The sequence below is a fragment of the Macrobrachium rosenbergii genome, chromosome 16 (genome assembly GCF_040412425.1).
Source record: "Macrobrachium rosenbergii isolate ZJJX-2024 chromosome 16, ASM4041242v1, whole genome shotgun sequence".
NCBI classification, from domain to species: domain Eukaryota; kingdom Metazoa; phylum Arthropoda; class Malacostraca; order Decapoda; family Palaemonidae; genus Macrobrachium; species Macrobrachium rosenbergii.
Window position 1 is genome coordinate 10,071,226 of NC_089756.1, and position 7,500 is coordinate 10,078,725.

Consider the following 7,500-nt stretch of genomic DNA (forward strand, 5'->3'; position numbering starts at 1 on the left):
GCTGATGGGCTTGTTACCGCTTTTGATTTATTTTGCTTTTTTTTTTTTTTCTATTCTTCTCTCTGAGTCTCGTCTTCCACCTCTTTTTTGTTCTGTCTGCTTTTTCTCCTGTGGAAGTCACGTCTCTCGATTTTTGCTTCTTCTTCTTCTTCTTCTCTTTCTTCTTCTTCTTCTTCTTCTTCTTCAGAACTCCTATACTTCTTAATGGAACAGATTTTCAATCGGTGTACAGGTGCAGCTGGAGAGGCTAACGGGTTACGTACATAAAACAAATACACCGCCTGACTTTATATTTGCATTCTGCATTTCTTCTTTATCGGGGCCCAGTCCCAGGTGGTCAGTCCTTATATGACTGGGATGAATAGGTTAACGGTTTGTTTAATGACAGATGCTATTTTGCTATTTTTAGCTGTGTTTGTTTTATGTATTACGCAAGTAACTGATCTGAACAGTTTAAAATGTTTTTTTCATTTAAATTCAACGTCCACACTTAACTTCCATAAAGAGAAGTTGGCCCGACCGTGCCATTGTACATTTATACCTTGACTTGTGGAGAATTGGGAGTAATGCTTTATGGGGCCACTCGTTTAAAGGAAAAAGACGTTTCTTGAATATATATATATATATATATATATATATATATATATATATATATATATATATATATAATATATATATGCATACATACATACATACAAGAAACGTAAAACATACATACATACATACAAGTCAAGGTATATATATATACACACACACACACACACATTATTACACACACACACATATACACACATATATATATATATATATATATATATATATATATATATATATATATATATATATATATATGTGTGTGTGTGTGTGTGTGTGTGTGTGTGTGTGTATGCACACACTTATACATATATATGTATATATGTATAAATACAGTATATTTATATCTATATATATATGTGTGTATACACATTTACACATGTCTTTTGTTTTTATTAGTTCTACCCTTTTCCGCAACGCCTTGTCATGTGAGATACCCTACAGCCTCCTGACGCAAGTAAAAAATTGTCGGGCATATAATGTGTTCCGTTTCCGCGGAGTCCGCTAACCCCCCCTCCCTATCCGCGCTCGTTCTTCCTCCCCCTTCCCCTTCCCTGCCCCGACACGCAGCGTGGCACAGCAGCAGCAGCAGGTTCCGAAGCAGATTTTGGGCGCCGACAGCGGAACGAGTTTCGTTCCAGGGCTACTACATTCTTTTCCTAGACCAAAGGTTACGATATGAATGTGGCAGACATTTGACCTTTGATATCCGAATAGGAAATTGCTCCCGCTGTCGGGCCTCATCTGCGATGGATGCCCTGATTCGGATTATCAGGCGAGGACTTATCCATCCTAGCACGATTAATCCATCCTAGCACTTTAACGGGTTTCACCTTGTATCATTAGCTCTGGTTATGATTTCAGTGTTCCGCTTCAAAATCTTTATTTTGCTCCTGTTTTTTATCTTCGCATTTGCGTCAACTCGTGTCTATTTTTTTTGGTTGCGATCTTTTTTTTTTTTTAGTTGCGATCTTTTTCTTTTAGTTGCGATCTTTTTTTTTCTTTTAGTGTCGATTTTTTTTTTTTTTTAGTTGCGACAGTGCTGCTGCTGTCAGGACCCCGTTATAATTTCATGGTCACTCCTCGGCGTGTGTAATCCGGCGGAGGAGTAGGAGGAGGAGGAGAGGTTTTAAGAGCGAGGCGCAGCCGGCTCCCCCTTCAGACGAACCACATCTTCCTCCGTCGACACTTTTGCTTTCTCTCTCTATCTCTCTCTCTCTCTCTCTCTCATTCTCGGGTTTTCCTCCAGTCAAGTGCCGCGTGCCGTCGTGGATAGGCCGTGCAAAGACGCGCGGACGGGACGACGAAGTGCCTCTTCGCTCGTGTATGGTGCCACGTCTCTCTCTCTCTCTCTCTCTCTCTCTCTCTCTCTCTCTCTCTCTCTCTCTAGAGAGAGAGAGAGAGAGCCGGCTTCGCACCCGCCTACTTTCCATTTGAAATTTCCTTTCGATTCTCGCAAAAGAAAAAGGAACGTGGACTTGTGCGGAGCCAACTTGTGTTCTTTCCTTGTTCAAAGAATCTCCTTTTTATTTATGAAAACAAAAAATGAAATTTATCACGTTGTGCTTTGTCTGTGCGAGTGTTTATGTGCATTAAATACTTACCCCTTCAGGTTTTCTTATCTGCAGAAGTGGAAAACTTGTTTGGAGTGGAGATACGCCGAGAGCTGTAAGAAGAAAACGATTTATGTCTTGAAAATAACATAGTAACTCATTGTATTCTACACTCTAAGTTCAGTGATGTATGGGCCACCGTTGGAAAGGTGACCCAATTAACAGCTCGAAGTGAATTAGTGACTTGTTTATATTTGTACATTCTGACAACGAAAAATGGTATTTGGACAGATAAAATCCAGTGAAAGTCACAGATAGATAGTTTTGTTTTAATGCTTTATTCCGATTTTCAAGAAAAAAAAAAAAATAGTTGATGGAGCTCCTTATACGTGTTGATTGGTGAAGTGTGGATAATATTTTGTAAAATCGGTGTATGTCTATAATAAATTTGCATCTGTCTATAATAAACTTGCATCTATACTCATAAATTTGTGGATATAAGAATAGTGTGGACATATTTTATAGCCTCCGGTATATGATTGCACTTACCTCATATCTCAGTTTGTAAATTTATGGTTATCCAAATGATTGACTTTGTATGATATTATCTTGTAGCTGCGACTATAAATTAATGATCTTAAATCTGAGCCGTGAAAATGGGTATGAAAGTAACATATTTAACTGCATATTAATCGTCTTAAATCTAAGCACTGTAAGTATGTCTGAAAGAAACTTTCAATTGTGTCTACTAATTAACGGTCATGAATCTAAACTCTACAGCTGTAATTTAGAAAACCTGTTCCTATATCTCAAGAGGAAAACAAATCTGGGAATTTTTTTCTGTTAGTTGAAAGAATTAGCGGACGAAAGGCAACGTATGTTCGTTGATTGCATGGTTGCAAGTTTAGAGAGTTCGACGCTTGCAGAAATAATCCGGAGTTTTGCTGTGTCATCGGAATCTGTTAGCGAACTTTGACGTTTCATATTCAGGTGTATGACATTTTTGTGAATAAATGAATTTATGCGAATTTTCATGATAGTGATGATGACAATGAAGATGTTCTGGTTTTTGTTGCTCGAACTGTGGTTTCTCGTAGGGAGTTAGTGCCGTCAGTACACCTCACGTGGTGCTCTGTATGCATTACTTAATGGTCTTTGCGGCATCCGTTAGGCCCCTAGCTGCAACCCCTTTCATTTCTTTCACCGTACCTCCGTTCATATTATCTCTCTTCCATCTTACTTTCCACTCTCCCCTAACAATTGTTTCATAGTGCTACTGCGAAGTTTTCCTCCCGTTACACCTTTCAAACCTTTCCACTCTGTTTCCCTTTCAGCGCCGAATGACCTCATAGGTCTCAGCGCTGGTCCTTTGGCCTAAATTGAATATTCTATTCTTTTATTCTCGAAATGTAATCGGTGTTAGTGAATGATAATAAGGTAGATAATCTCTCGATTCAGTCCTCAGTAATGGATGGAATTTCTTGGTGACTATTTCTTTCATACGTCTCTAAAAGAGCCCCACTGTCCTTTTGCACTTTGAGAAAATGTTCGTAGGAAGTGAGTGAGTGAGTGAGTGAGTGAATGAGTGAGTGGCAGGTCTCAAGCCGTATAGTGTGCGCCGTCTTTAGCCCGTTATGTGCTGTATCGGTCGTGAAAGTTGTTTTACAGGTTTGTTATACACTGCAGGTTTGTGGGTAGGATCCCGGTGTAGATGTGCGCACGCGCCGCTTGTGCATATGTATGTGCTTTAGGTATACTCAAGTTTATGTATAGTGAAGCAATGTCTGCCTTAATTCATTCATAAGATGGTCGCCAGTGTGTCTCATTTTCAGAATTGAAGGACATGATTGTTCAAAGTTCCTTTTTCAAACGTCTTCTTTCTGTCATACATAGATTCTCTCTCTCTCTCTCTCTCTCTCTCTCTCTCTCTCTCTCTCTCTCTCTCTCTCTCTCTCTCTCAAGTACTTTTCAACTCTTGTATTTGCTTATATCTCATTCATCAATTCACATGTTAACTATTTAGTCCTTACTAGCCCTCTTCTCTCTCTCTCTCTCTCTCTCTCTCTCTCAAGAACTTTTCAGCTCTTGTATTTGCTCTCATTCATCAATTCACATGTTAACTATTTAGTCCTTACTAGCCCTCTTCTCTCTCTCTCTCTCTCAAGAACATTTCAAGTCCTACTTGTATTTTCGCGTGTCTCATGTATTAATTCACGTAATAACAATCTAGTCTCTCTCTCTCTCTCTCTCTCTCTCTCTCTCTCTCTCTCTCTCTCTCTCTCTCTCTCTCTCTCTCTCTCTCAAGTAACTTTCGACTCTCACCTGTATTTATTTATATCTCATTCATCAATTCACATGTTAACCATTCAGTCCTTAATTCTCTCTCTCTCTCTCTCTCTCTCTCTCTCTCTCTCTCTCTCTCTCTCTCTCTCTCTCTCTCTCTCTCTCCCCGCAACATGCAATGCAGTATAGGGCGTAGTCTTAAACAGATTGGTTCCGTTCTCTGTTGCGAAAGAGTTTGGTTGATATTTGGTTTATATTCCATTTTTCTGATGGAATATTTTTGCTGTCATTGTTTTATTAACATATGTTAATTAATATTCCTTTATTACCATCAGCTTGGAACTAAGCACCGCCTTTTTTGTGTTGTTATTGACGGGGTTTCGTTTACTTTTCTAAAGAATTTCAAAATTGTGCTTTAAACATAATTTTGGCTTCCTTTCCGCTACTCTTTGTATTTGCGTAATCCTTATTGTATATTGCATTATCTCTAGTTTGTTTTATTTTATTTATTTATTTTTAATATGAGCTTCACTTGTTTCTATCGCATAATTTCCCTTCTTTGAAGAAAGTTTATTTTGGGGCGGAGCTCCCATTTTTATTTTCTCTAGTCTTCCTTCTTTCAAGAGGTTCCTTGTGGGTTTGAGCCCCATTTTTATTTTTCCTATAGTCTTCCTTCTTTTAAGAGGTTTATTTTTAGTTTTCGTTTTTATTTTCTTTCTAGTCTTCCCTCTTTCAAGAGGTTTCTGTTGGGGTTGAGCTCCCCTTTTTATTTTCCCTATAGTCTCCCTACCTTCAAGAAGTTTCTTTGGGGTTGATTCCAACCTCTTTCCTCTGTTACCTCCCTTGCATTGGGTACGTTTGGGTTGAAACCTCATCTTTTGCCGTAATCGCCTTTCTTTAGAAAGATTCCTTTAGAATTGACCATCACTTTCCTGTCATTCGTTTTCACTTTCCTTTAATTCGTTTTCTTATTTATGTCATTTTTAAAATTTTATTTTCTTTAACGGCACTTGGTTGCCCGTCATCCTAACAGGACCTTTGCATAAAAAAAAAAAATGCCCAAAAAAGAAAAGGTTTCATATCTTATTTCCGTTTCTGGTAACGGTGTTCGAGTAAACTGTTAGAACCCGTCAGGTTCCTTAATTGTAGAACATTCAGTTCGCTTTTTTCTTACGGAAATAGACTTAAGGAAGCTGTAGTAAAGGTAAAAGAGAAAAAAAGATAAAAAGATAAAAAAAGAAGAAAAGAGCCGTTTCATGTAGTGAGTTTCAGGGTCATACAGTGATTGGACATGTCTTTGGCATGTGGTTTGGGCAGCAGTAGTATAAGAGAGAGAGAGAGAGAGAGAGAGAGAGAGAGAGAGAGAGAGAGAGAGAGAGAGAGAGAGAGAGAGAGAATATATGATGTTTGAGAATTATAGACTATATATATATAATGTTTGATTGTTATATATATATATATATATATATATATATATATATATATATATATTGATTGCTTATATATATATGTATATATATATATATATATATATATATATATATATATATATATATATATATATATATATATATATATATATATATATATATAAATCTTGATCTAACAGACACCCTTATCTCCAAAACATAAGAAAATAGCTCCTGCATTAAATAATACGTGCTTAGGAAGTTTGTCATTGTTTTTAGGCTTACGAATTTTAGAAGTGACGCGCTAGAGCTATGAAGACCGAAATTATTAATGATAACCTTAGGCTGATAAATTTTCTCGTATTACGAAGACTGTCTTTTAATTGCAGGAATCAGATGCCTTTTAGTACTAGTTTATGCGTGTAGATCATGCACACTGAATATGATGGGTAATATCGGTATGTATGTATTTATTTATGCATGCAGTAAAGAAATATGTGCGAATGTTTCCAAAGCAGTTTTGGATGTTTTGAAAATGTGTAAAGTTCAAGTGTTAGTTTTTCCCCCTCTTGCAGTCTAATCGTTGTATCTAAGCTTTCCATGTTGGCGTGTATGATTTTAAAAACATTATAACTTTGTTTTGAATAATTTACACGCGCTCATTAGCCATGGTACATAACGTTGACAAGATAATAAATCAGACATTCATGCAAAAACACGCAACTACGCAAATTACTTTGAAATTCTCTTTCACGGTCAGTGTCACGGGTATCGAATTGGACCTCCGTTCAGTGAATAACACTCCCCAGTGATCACGGACTATTTTCAAATTATGCAGATGTTCGTGTTTTTCTTTCTCGTCACCTTTTCGTTCCTGAGGCAACTGGCGTCAGAATGATTTGACAAATATGCTCGACCGAACAGGTGTTTGGGGGTTTTTCATAAATATTGATGTCTCCAATGGAAGTGGTTTGTTGGTCTCGCTTTGGTTTTCAAAGATTTTTTTGCTCCTTTCCTGTTCACGGTGGGTTTTTTTTATGGTGTATTATATATATTTTTTTTATTGTTTTATAGATTGCATTTTTTCTTGCGCAGCGTATGGTGGCCGTTATTTAAACAAAAGTAGGATATTTTAATTTTACGCCGAGAAATTGTAGATGATATTGTTTTTTATTTTCTCGAAATAATGATTTTTACATCAAAACGAACTGAAATGAATCCCCATGGTTCATTGCAGTGCATGAAGATTCAGTGTATTGATTCATATTTGTCTTTTATATTTATAATATGCATAATGGAAATGTGATTTAAATGCTCTCTCTCTCTCTCTCTCTCTCTCTCTCTCTCTCTCTCTCTCTCTCTCTCTCTCTCTCTCTCTCATTCCTGTACCTTCTCCATCCAAGGGTAGTGTAGGCGTGTGACGTAACACGCACTCGGGCCGCAGAAGTGAGTGTGTAACATTTGGCAAAAGGCTTTGCACAACATATTCGACAGCATTGCCGAATGTTGGTCGAATAATTTAGTTTTTTTCTGATGTAGAAATATTTTAAAAATCATCGAACGAGACAAGAGTCTGTAACTCCCAAGAATTTGACTTAGCATTAGCTTTTAGCAAGTGTTTTGATATAACTGGACTGGGCCATCTTGGGACCAAAATATTT

General features: G+C 37.2%; 1 protein-coding gene across 13 annotated transcripts in view; it reads left to right on the forward strand.

Moving 5' to 3' along the window:
* Positions 1-7,500, forward strand: part of LOC136847085 (UNC93-like protein MFSD11) — a 101,519-nt gene that overhangs the window by 71,308 nt on the left and 22,711 nt on the right. Inside the window, exon 1 of one of the 13 annotated variants that reach the window (XM_067118378.1) lies at positions 1,673-1,918. The exons of 10 other annotated variants lie outside the window; for them this stretch is intronic. The gene's annotated coding sequence lies outside the window, so the exon portion shown is untranslated. Of the gene's footprint in view, positions 1-1,672; positions 1,924-2,211; positions 2,263-7,500 lie in introns of those variants that run through there. 2 more of the 13 variants (XM_067118381.1, XM_067118382.1) reach the window with 2 other exon arrangements.